Source organism: Canis lupus, chromosome 6 (genome assembly GCF_011100685.1).
Source record: "Canis lupus familiaris isolate Mischka breed German Shepherd chromosome 6, alternate assembly UU_Cfam_GSD_1.0, whole genome shotgun sequence".
In the NCBI taxonomy this organism is placed as follows: Eukaryota; Metazoa; Chordata; class Mammalia; order Carnivora; family Canidae; genus Canis; species Canis lupus.
Genome location: NC_049227.1, coordinates 52139706 through 52152563, shown reverse-complemented (window position 1 = coordinate 52152563; position 12858 = coordinate 52139706). Strand labels below are relative to the sequence as shown.

Here is a 12858-nt window from a genome sequence, read left to right as displayed (position 1 = left end):
GCATGATTTATCAATGTTTAATGCTTGTTAATATCCACTATTTTTAAAAAATAAATATGTTGGGCAGCCCGGGTGGCTCAGCGGTTTAGCGCCGCCTTCAGCCCAGGGCGTGATCCTGGAGACCTGGGATCCATTCTGGCATCAGGCTCCCTGCATGGAGCCTCTGCCTATGTTTCTGCTTCTCTCTCTCTCTCATGAATAAAGAAATAAAATCTCAAAAATTAAATAAGTATGTCTTTTTTAAGATTTTATTTCTTTATTCATGAGAGACAGAGAGAGAGAGAGAGAGAGAGAGAGAGAGAGGCAGAGACATAGGCAGAGGGAGCAGCAGGCTCCATGCAGGAAGCTCAATGTGGGACTCAATCCCAGGACTCCAGGATCACGCCCTGAGCCAAAGGCAGACGCTCAACTGCTGAGCCGCCCTGGCATCCCTAAATATGGCTTTCAGTGTGATATGTTGTCTTTGTCCAATATCTGTATTTGCTAAAATTCATTGAAACAATCCTGTGCAACCCTCCTCTCTGGATTGCCTTTGTCCTGGTATATATATATTCTCATCCTCTCTTGGTTGGCTACAGACATAGCCTTCTTAGTATTTACTTGACACAAGTCCAATATCACCACACCATCCTATGTCTACCTTTACTCCCAGAGTGGTATTTTCAACACTTAAACCTGACTATGTCATTCTCACGCTTCAGAACCCTTCAGGACCTGCACTTCACTCCACAGTGAATCTAGATTCCGTGTTATTTTACCAAGACTTAGTTCGAGGAATATGAGTGGAGCTCCAGCTTTTCATTTTTTTCCCCCGAGGTGCCTCATATATAATACCCATTAAATATCATTGAATAAATGCTGCATGACTGAATAAATTAATATGGCCATTGTAGTTCGCTTGTGCAAAATTTGGGCAGGTGAGTTAGTTCATAGAAGTTTGTAATGGAGCTCTGATAATGGGGACAGATGCTTTAGGAAAGCATCTGTCTGTTCATAAAAATGATCTGAGGTATGTTTTTAAAATAAAGATTTCTGGAGTCTGAATTTCCAAAGGAAACTTGAGAATCTTAATTTTTGTAAAAATAATTGTGCTAAACGATTTTCATGTTCAGATAGGTTTGAGAAAGATCTCTTAGAGAGGCAGTTAATGTCTGGATGCTCAATCCCTATTCAGTGTGGCAAGCTGGCCTTTCGACTCTAAATTCATTTACTTCCACAAAGTCTGGGATACTATGATTCTAGTAGAGATCAGCTTTTACATGTGAAGAGGTAGGTGATTGACTTGAGATTTACCTGAATGCAGATAGGAAGAGTTTGGGGACAAATGACTGCATCCAAGAATTACCGGATCTAGAGAATTTTGACCAGTTTGTACTAGTCAATATACTAGTTATGTATGTACTAATATGACTATTTTTGACTAGTTACCTACATATCTAATATGTATGTGGTAAAATTATAGGTTTTGGCAAGATAGCAGTAACAACACACACAATCTCAGCGTTCTTTCAGCTAATGTGTCCCAACTCACCATGCTTATCTCCAGAACTCTCCAGGTAAGTATTATTTTCCTAGTCACCTGGCTCTTAGGCAAATTGAAAATGATCATCGCCAAACAGCCATTATTTTCCTTGTTAAAAACAAGTGTCCACAGGGTACTTGGGTAGCTGAGGGGGTTAGGTGTTTGCCTTCAGGTCAGGTCATGATCCCAGGGTCCTGGGATTGAGCCTTGCATTGGGCTCTCTGCTCAGCAGAGAGTTTGCTTCTCCCTCTCCCTCTGCTGCTCCCCCTGCTTGCGCGCGCGCTCTCTCTCTCTCAAATAAATAAAATATTAAAAAAAAATAAGTGTCCAAGTGTTTTGGTCTGACTGAAAACTCCAAATGGGTTCCCATGTCCTCTGAAGGTATTATGGTTGAGTTCAGATTATAAGGCACCACTTCTCATCTTTTGGAACCTGTTTATATCCTGATGAGTAAGTCATTCTAGGCCTACCCCTGAGTGACCACTAAGTGTCCTATCATTTGAAGTGAAAATGCATTGTATTTTTTATTTTTATTTTTTCTTCTCTAGTTTAAAAGGTTATTATCTCAACCAATACAGGAATTAAGTATAAAGACACAATAGTACATAGATATGTACATTTTGTATAAGTTACAGGAAGCACAAAAAATTATCTTATCTAGGGCTGCCATATTTTTCTAGAAAATAGTTGGTAAAGAATTAAACCAAATACTCACTTTTCTACCTCTGGAATCCTCATAGAATGACAAGAACTATCGGTATCATTTGGGAAATCATGAATCAGTTTATAATGTATTCCACAAACACTGATTATAACAATCATATTAGATCTATTTCCACATACTGCAATCTCCACGCCAGGTGTAGTGTACAGTATCTAGATAGTACATGGAATAATTATGAATCCTTTACTTAAAACCCAGTCCTTAACCATGGGTATTCATCAATCTGGATTTTAAACCTTGACATTTACATCTACGATAATAATGTCTATGGTGATAGAGTTGGGACCCTTGGGATCTCATTCATTAGGATTTTGCCTTTCCTCTGAGAGAAATCTTTTAAGAATGTTGAATTTTATGAACATTCTCTCGAAAGAGCATTGGCTCTGGTCTCTTTAGATTTCAACCACTTGCTGAGATATTCATTTTAATTAGGGATAGGATACAAGCAGAAATAGAATTGTACCTAGCTCTCATCCGTATGAAAATACTACTACTGTTACCTAATTATTAGGACTAGAATTTAATGTACCTACTGTATCATCTTTGGGGTAATGAATTATTCCATTGTTTTTTTTAACTCATTTTAAAGTTATTTTTATCTTTTGAACTTACTTTTCTGCTCACTTTGAAAATCCTATGCATATTTCAAACTGTACAGGTAGCAGAGCGAAGTAAGGAAAATAGTTCCTACTTCACAAGCTGTGATATTAAATGAGATATAAAATACAATAACATAGTGACTGGCACTTAATGTTTATCTAGACATTAAAATTGCTTTGTGATTTATCTGCATTTTTTGGCATGTTAAGAAACAGATATTTGAAATGGCTATGACTTGTAAATTTATACTTGTGGTAATGGAAGCGTTTTCAAACATTGTCAGCTTCTTAGTAATGCCTAATGTTTGTATGAAATGTGGTGAGTTAAAATGATGGCTCTGAGGCAGTTGATGTTTCCTACTCTAGATTTTTTTTCAATCCTATGTGGTAGTCAAGGCTCAGGTTTCTTAATATTTCATTTCTCTATAGTATTACTCCCGTCTCAAAGCAAAACAAACAAACAAAAACCCCCAAACAGATTATGGCATATGCATACAATCAAATTGCTACATTTTCACAAGGAAATTGTTTTAAAGGCAAAGTCTACTAATTAAATCTAAGGACAATGAAAGACCATATTGAAATAACTTCAACTTAAAAGTAGAACTCTGCATATGTAAAAACTGAAAACAAAAAAATAAGCATCAGTTTTGTGCTTTGTTTGTTGTATTTGAATGAAACAGTTGTATGGCTGTGGATGCTCTGGAAAATTTTCAACAAGAGCCAAGAATTTTATAATGATTTTTGTGGGTGTATTTCCAAAGTTCAGAAAAAATATACAAGTCACTATATGGGAATTAAGAGACATAAACTCTTACATAAACAATAGAGCCACAGAAAAGCAAATGACCTAGCTTAACTGAGATTTCCTAAAGTTTCATTTGTAGTTTTAAAAATAAGACATGGAAAAAACGGGCTTTCTCAGCACTGGTCTATATGTCCATGGAGTGGTGCAATTGACCTATGAAAATAGAAAGCCAGGATGTCAAAATAAATATCTTTTTTTGTTTTATTTGTCCGAATGAGGGAGATTTTTACTAATCACCTTGCTATAAATGTAAGAGAGTTAAAGCTTTTAATAGTTTATTTTACTGTTCTCTTTTCCCTGGGATCTTTTGAAAACAGCTGCATCACACACAAGTGTATTTTTTAAACTGGTAAATCATAAAAAAAAAAGTATTTCTCTTCCTTTTTTTTTTAACAAACCTACACTTATGTATTTATCATTTGTAATTAGGATAGCACTCATTGAAAATAACATTTCTATAGCACACTGCGGCGAAAAGAAAAAAAGAAAGAAAGAAAAAAAGAAGGCTTCTTCCAGCAGAGACTGAAAGCTAGGGAAAGCCTGGGCCCCAGGTCCAACTTAGAAGCCTAAGGGTTGGAGGCATCACTGTCCTGGCACACACGCAGCCCATTTGCGCACATCAGGGTGTATCAGCATACCAGTTGGGAAGCTCTGTGTTGATATGAAAGAAGTGATAACATTAAAAAAAAAAAAGACAAAAAAAAAAACTACACGGTTCTTTGTTTGCTTGAGCCGAGATTTTAGCAAGACATATTTCGGTATTTTGTACCTCAGCTTTCTATTAAGATTGTTTCCAGTGTCCCCAGGGATGAAGATGATGAGAATGAAATATGTGAACTTTATGTTTCAAGTAAATGCACTTAGGAAATATGAATCTTTTCATGGTGACTTGGGTTTTTCTTTTTTTCTCTGAAATTTTCAACAAAAAAATTGGGGGTTTAAAGTAGCAAATTGAATTTCTGATCAATTGTTTCTGAGGTAATTATTGATGGTTTGAGGGGAAAGAGTAAGGTGGCATACTTAGGTAATTTGATTTAATTTTAAACATCTTTTATTTTTTAATCTAAAATACAATGTTTTCATCTAACTAAGTCTCATCTAAAACAGAATGAAGCATGCCACGCAGTTTATCTTTAGAGAGGAATGTCTTTAAAATGATTAGAGAGGTAAGAAGAAACAAGAGAGGAAAAGAAAGGAGATGGGGGAGGTAGAAAGACTCATCAATTTCTCTTACTGTGTTCAAGATTTAACAATTCTTTCTGTCTAGAAATTGTTATATGTAGCTTTAATCTCTTCTACTACAATGCAACTTCATTTTCTCTTTTTATGTCTTGGAGGGCAGAGGTTCCCAAGAGTGTAAGAGAAGTTAAAGAATAACCAGCTCTACAACCACGATTGGGTAATGTTGACACAACTATAAAATAAAAGCTATTCCACTTGTTCTATAGCTCTTAAACTTTGGAAAAGTGTCCAATAGTGGAAATTTAAAAAAAAAAAAAAAGTCTGCCTTGTTTTGCAGAGGAAAAGGATCATGAGTCTGTCTATCCATGATAGATTAGATCAATTGTATTTCTTTCCAAAGCTTTTAAAAACACAACTGAAGACTGAAAGAAGTTGTATGTCATCATTATGAAGTTGGTAACCTGTGACACTTAAGTAATTGATTCTTATGTTCATTGTGCTTTATTAATAATCCTTTGTATATTTCCTGACACATTATCCTGCTCCTACTTCCATAGCAATCTCTTCAATTTTGAAGATAGTCTCATTGCAACATGTACTCATGAGGGCTGGTCTCATCTGATGGAGAATGAGATCATGTATCAGGAATACCCTTTGAGCTTTTGTGACCTTAAAACCAGTGTGAAATTGGATCACAATTACAGAAAAATACCCAGTCTGTAACTATTTGTCTCAGACTTCTTAATGGCAGCTCTTGTACTTGAAATGACTTAAGACTGTTCAACATCAAATTCTTTCTGAGGAACTAACTGAAGCACATTTGACATTTATCATACTCCTAGGAAGTTTTGGAGAAACTGTTGGTTTCAACATATGTGTTCAAACAATGGGGTTTTTCTCATCTTTATAAGCCATGATGGATCCATTTTTTTCATGTTGAAATGCGGAGCACATGAAACTATACTATCTCTAACATACTTATAAGATTTCTGAAGATCCTCATCACATATAATGCATTAAATTTACCCAATATATCACTGCTTATTAAAGTTTTATTGCAAACATTGAATTGATACAAACATGGTAAAAAATATCTGGAAATGATTAAACACATAAGAAAGGCAAACTAGGGATCCCTGGGTGGCGCAGCAGTTTAGCGCCTGCCTTTGGCCCAGGGCGCGATCCTGGAGACCTGGGATGGAATCCCATGTCGGGCTCCCGGTGCATGGAGCCTGCTTCTCCCTCTGCCTATGTCTCTGCCTCTCTCTCTCTCTCTCTCTCTCTCTCTCTCTCTTTTTCTCTGTGTTTGTGTGACTATCATAAATAAATAAAAATTAAAAAAAAAGAAAGAAAGGCACACTATCATCATTCTATAGCATTTTGAGGAACAAGGTGACATTGCAATAGTGCAATGTCATTTATTATCTAGGAAGAGTTCTTCCTCTTAGATTTTTCCAAATTGATAATTAATATATTCTTTTTTAAAAATATTTTTTATTTATTTTAGAAATAGAGCATGTAAGTAAGCTGAGGGTGTGGGGGAGGGAGAGAGAGGAAGGGAGAGAGAAAGAATCTGAATACATTCCTCACCCAGAGCATAGCCTGATAAGGGGCTCAATCTTAGGACCCCGAGTTCATAACCTACGCTAAAAACACAAGTCCGATTCTCAACTGACTGAGCCAGGTGCTCCTCCAGATTGATAATTAAATAAATACTGAGTGTTAGTAGGTTTGGGAGAGACAGCTTTTCATGTTTTTGTTGTTTTTTTTTTTTTTTTAGATTTTTTTTTTTTTTTTATTTTAGAGAGAGAGAGCACGAGTGGGAGGGACCGAGCTTGGAGCCAGAAACGGGCTGGATCTCATGACCCTGGGATCATGACTGAGCTGAAACCAGGAGTCAGATGCTTAATCAACTGTGCCACCCAGGCATCCAGAGAAAATTATTTTCTTCATGTGTAACCTCTGAAGGGGTGTTTAGAGAAAAGATTTCCAGATGCCCACACAAGAAAACTTTTGCTTGTGAATAATTTCTATGATAATTAAATTCATTTCTAGAATGCTATCAACTAATGGTTCTTATTAAGCCATTTTACAGTTTTGAGTTGATAATAAAATATGCTATTTCTGAGCTATGATTCTTGTAATAGTCTCTTACAAATTGAACATATTTTTTGTCTAATGTTACAATTTTTGTGTGTGTTTTTAGATTCTCGATTGCACTCTTAGCTAATTACAATTTAAAAAATACTGCCTTTTTTATGAACTTGGCAAGTCTAAGGTTTTCTCTATAATTCAATAATCAATTTGAGTGAATTTATTTTGGCATCATATGGAATTAGTCTAAATGATCTTTTGTTAAGGTTAGGTTCAGCTTACATAACAAAATTTAATTTCAGAAATGTAGCTCCATTCACCCATTTAATTGATTCTGTTTGCCCAAAATATGAACTAATATAATTAGTGAACTGTATTCATTAGAAAGTAAAAAAAGTCAAAATAATTTCCTGATTTGATTATTAGTGATATCATTATATGTTCTTGTCAGTTTCTGCCTATAAAACTATATAAAGGAAAATAAAATTATAGATAAAGCATTTTCTTAGACAATCACATGAGGTTCCTTCTAAGTCATTCAGTAGCTACTCAGAAAACTGCTATTTTGATTGAATATCATTTTGCAAAGATAATTAGCAATATTGCATTTAAAAGTTATTGCTATGGTATGAAATAGAGTATGTCTCTGATTACCTACTGAAGATTTTTTTCATCCATAGATTTATGAAGATATTTTAACATGAAGTCTACTTTTAATGGTATGAAGGGTGCCTGGGTGGCTTACTTGGTTGGCCATCAGACTCTTGATTTTGGCTTAGGTCAAGACCTCAGGATCCTGGGATGGAACCAGTTTAGGGCTCTGTGCTCACTGCGGAGTTGGCTTGTCCCTCTCTCTCCTCCTCTACCTTCCCCTTGCTCTCTCTCTAAAAATGAATAATTTTTTTTAAGATTTCATTTATTTATTCATGACACACACACAGAGAGAGAGAGAGAGAGAGAGGCAGAGACCTAGGCAGAGGGAAGAAGGTTCCCCATAGGAAGCCCAATGTGGGATTCTGGGATCACCCCACTGAGCCACCCAGGCGTCCGTACAAATGAATAGATTTTTAAAAATATTTTTAAAAAATAAATAAAAGTATGAAGACAAAGGGGATGCTATCCTGATCTATGGGTTTGGGAAATTCATTTCTTTCTGCCACAAGAGAGGTTATTTGTGTGGAGGTCAAGTCTAAAGCCAATCCTGTGTGAAATTCCCATAGTTGTCTGGTCCTGAGCTTCACTTGGAAGTCTAGTTTTATACATTTATTAGTGAGAAATTTTAGCCAGGGCAGATCACCTTCAGGACCCCACCATCTGCTGTGAGCCCATATTTTCAATGCAGTCTAACTTACTCTTTAGCTGATGGTCGATACACATCTAAATCACATGTGTTACCACTTCTAACTGCCAAATTAGCAACATTTTACTGAAATTGGAAAACACAAATGATATAAATATAGTGGGATCAACACTTTAAAACATGGGTAGTGGAAATGAATTGGTAATTCCTCCAAAAACCAATTTTATAAAATGCATCAAGAACATTAAAATACTTGTATCACTTGAGGCAATAAATTTTATTTCTGGAAATCTATCATAGGGAAAACCTGAATACTGACCAAAAGTTGTATTGAGAGGTATTTATGGCAGTGATATTTGTAATATTGAAAAAATATGTCATTGAAATTAAACATGCAACAAAATGGAATTTGGTAAATAAATAATAATACACTATATGAGGAAGAGAGATTACTAATAATTAAATTATCTATAAGATTGTTTGCAATATGGGAAATGTGTTGAAATGAGAACTGACAACTGAAAAATAACTGTTAAGAAAGGAATACATAAATTTATGAATTATAACTGCATTTGTGTGCATATCTATATTTGCACCTATTTCTGCAGCTTTCTAATTATATTTAAAGTGCATAAACCATCAAAGAGATAATGAAATAACATGTCTATTCTCTAAAATATTTTTATATTTTTATGCATTCTTAAAATTGCATAAAATTAGATAAAATTATTCTTATAATCACAAAAATCTTATTTTAAAAATGGACTCAGCTCTTGGTAGTGGAAAAAAAGAATATTCTTCATCAGCTGGTATGTCCCTGTCCGACCACAAATACACTATCAGATCATCCCCATATACTGAAATGCTTTACTGCTTATCACGGGTGACAATATGGGATACATTTGATAACTTGGTTAGGTCTAATTATTATCAATAATGCAAGCACTTGGCTTAATGCATACTAAAATTACCAAAACTTCCCTTGTGTCAAGAGTTAGAACAGTAAGAGTAAGTTGAGAGTTTTTCTAAAATCCTAAAGAAGGTGTGAAAATAGTAACTAAGAAATAATTATAAAATCATACAGAACGAGACATTTATAAACTACCATATATACGATAAAATTAACTTTTTCCTATGAAGATTATTTCAATGTATACTTTAAGTGCCTTTCTCACAAACAATATTGACTTTGGAGAATTTGAATCTGTAATGTTTGGCAACTAATTGGAGTTTCTTCACTTAGGGTACTTCAAAGCCAAATCGTAAAGTTATTAAAGGATCTTTGTCTTATTAACAATTACCAGCCCCTGAGCTGGTAGTTACAGAAATGGGAGAATGGTCTGAGGAAAAGAATAACTTGGAAATAGCCTAACTTCTCAAGTCTGCCCCAGTGACCAAAGTCTATGGAAGAACAATAATGCTGTCAGATGATTTTTGTTCACGGGAAACACTGCAGCTAAACTTTTTAGCACTTTCTTAATGAATAAATACAGGTATGGAAAATGTTTATGAATGAGTTGAATTGAGTCAATGTTTATGAAGTTGGCTCCACACCAGGCACACCATGGCAGTGTTCTGTGCATAATGGGAATAAATTGAAAAGCACGTGGAATGACAGGGATTTAATGAAACCTGATTCCCTCCCCCATCATCTTTGTATCTTCCTTAAATGATAGCTATGTCAAAATTTCAAGTCTGCAGTCTGGCCTGGAAGATTTCACATTAAAAACAATATAAACTAGGGGCGCCTGGGTGGCTTGGTTAAGCGTCTACCTTTGGCTCAGGTCATGGTCCCAGTGTCTTGGGATGGAGCCCCACATGAGGCACGGTGCTCTGCGGGGAGTCTCATTCTCCCTTGCCCTCTGCCCCTCCCCCTGCTCATGATCTCTCTCTCCCTCAAATAAATGAATAAAATATTTTTAAAAATACAAATCAGGGCAGCCCAGGTGGCTCAGTGGTTTAGCACCTCCTTCAGCCCAGGGCATGATCCTGGAGACCTGGGATCGAGTCCCACGACGGGCTCCCTGCATGGAGCCTGCTTCTCCCTCTGCCTGTGTCTCTGCCCCTCTCTCTCTCTCTATGTCTCTCATGAATAAATAAATAAAATCTAAAAAAAATACAAAACAAACAAAACTGTATTTTCATTGTACAACCCAACAAAACTAAATTTATTTTGATTAACATAATTTTTAAATTTCCAGAGTAAAGTAAGTTCAAATAGCAGACAAAATATTATGGGTTTTAGTTAAATTGAAGCCTTAGAAAAATGAAAAGTTTTATATGTACTTAAAAAATAACCCATAATATATGTTTTCATGATTACAATAAAATGACCGATATGCCCCTACAGTTATATTACTGCACTGAGAGCTACAATCATGGTGAATTTGCATGAAGAATGTAAATTCTGTTTTTTGCCATAGTGATGTGACTTTTATCATATGTGGCTATTACATTTTTAAGTGGCTGCTTAGCAACTGAATCTATAGCCTTTGTTTGGTAATGTCTATTTTAGGGAAAAAAATCACATTCAATGGGAGATAGAAAAAATCCAATTTTTATATTTATTGATGCTCATTAATTGTTTATCAAGGTATTTAAACATTCCACAAACTCATCTTCTGAGCAAATCATTTACACAATCATAAGGAAATAAAGCATAATTGATGAGAATAGCATTCAAAAAATGCCTTCTGACTTGAATTTTATGTGTACTTTATATACAAGGTTTTATGGATAGCAGGAACTGAGTTATGTTATTTATTTTTGGGTTCAATTTTCACCAGTGAGTTAAGAACTTTCATATCTTTGCTTGGGCTAATTTGAAGATGATTTGTGTTTGTTTGAAAATAATTTTAAAGTATTGAACTACTCAGTAACACTGAATTTTATTAAAAACTACAAATGCAAAGCAATTGAAATACTGATCATTTAAAATATAGGGGAGGGAGGAAAGGAAGGGAATGAGAAATGGTTTTATTTTTCAGTCAATATGCCATTGCTGATTAAAGAAAAATGAGAGATTTCATTGTATGCTACAAAGGAGGATGACATCAAAGTGTCCTGTTGGTAGCCAGCTAGCTATATAAACCACAAAAAGAGAGTTGCATTAAAAATACAATATGTTGAAACAGTAATTTTTCAATGTTATGTAAATACTATGGACATTTTAAATTCAAAGATAAGCAGAATCAGCAGATAGTGACAGTTTTAAATTTGCTAAAAATCAATAGAAGAGCAGTAAAATGCAATTTTCCTAAACCATGCTGTAACTTCAAGTGAGCTGAACCGTTCTTGATTCAACTGAAAGATTTTTTAATAGGACTTAAGAAAGTGGATTTACCATTGTTTCATTTTATTAGCAGTTGAGCAATACAAATGTGAAATGCTTTGAAGTAATCTACATTATATTTTTATTAGCTTTAGAGCTTCTATATACATATTTTATGTTCTTTCAGAAGCTTAAATAATATTACATTCTAATTATTATTTGCAGATGGTATTTGTTTTTCTCATAATGACCAGTCAGAAATCAGTGCACCGAGTTCCATGAAAAAGAATCATTTCATGTTGAGTAGCAGTTACTCAGTATGCATTCTAGCTCTTGCTCTCTCAGAGGGAAAGATTTAAATAATGTATGGCGGGTTCCTTTGTAATGAGGCGTTCTTTTTTTATGTTTTGTTGTGATTTTGTCACTTTAGAGGAAATGTCGTTAGTTAAAGGGTCACAAATCATATCAAGGATTTCATCAATGCCATATAATTGATCTATATATCTTTTAATGGGGGGGGTGAATGTCATTCAAGGCTCTTGGGTATTTAATTCAAATGCTAAATTTAAGAACCATGAGCATATTGATGTGTTAGAAAAAGATACAGAATTGTGTGCATAAAACAAGACCTGGGTGAATTTCTTTTTTTTCTTTCTTTCTTTTTTCTTTCTTTCTCATTAAAGATTGATCTAAAGATTTTTTTGAGGGAGAGTTATTTGATAGCCATAGTCACTTTTTTTGGTTCCCAGAGTAGTAATAATAATAATAAAAAAAAATTCAATAAAACACAATTTCCCTTTTCTCTTGTGTCCGGTACTCCCTTCCTCTTCAAATGCAGCTGTTTTCTTAAAGCTTCTTTCAAAAGTGAAGACCATGGGAAGAAAAAAAAAAAAAAAGGAATTTCTAAAGAACCTAGAAGCTTTTTAAACATAGGATTGAAGTCTTGTTTCTAAGTCTGGCTTCTGAAATAGCCTATCTTGAAATAATAAAAAATAAAAATAACAGATCTCAGTAAATTTTAACAGAAGAGTAGGCTTCCTAAAGGTATCCTTCATTCTTCAGTTATCTATTTTCTTAAATATTTCCTGCATGTGAAGTCACTTGTATCCTCTAGCACACTTGACTTGTTTAGGTATTGATAGTTATTTTGTGCAACTCTTTTTATTGCCTAAGCACTTCGCTATTATGCCATGTCAGGCCCTCTGTCAACTGACAGTATGTATAGCCCTATATTTGGGATGCATATCTAGGAGCCATAATAAGTAGCAACAACATATAGAACACAAATCAGCAACCTCATATGCCAGAGAAAATTATTTCTTTTACCAAAGTCCTGTAATACTCTCTTAAAACACTAG

At 34.7% G+C, this 12858-nt stretch overlaps 1 long non-coding RNA gene across 8 annotated transcripts in view; it reads left to right on the top strand.

The window, feature by feature from the left end:
* LOC111096372 overlaps nt 1–7503 on the top strand; it is a 118005-nt gene extending 110502 nt beyond the window's left edge. For all 8 annotated transcript variants that reach the window (XR_005361166.1, XR_005361165.1, XR_005361163.1 and 5 more), the window contains 3 exons: nt 1463–1556; nt 4996–5052; nt 6640–7503. This is a non-coding gene — a long non-coding RNA (uncharacterized LOC111096372). The remainder of the gene's footprint in view (nt 1–1462; nt 1557–4995; nt 5053–6639) is intronic.
* Nucleotides 7504–12858: the final 5355 nt, after the last annotated feature.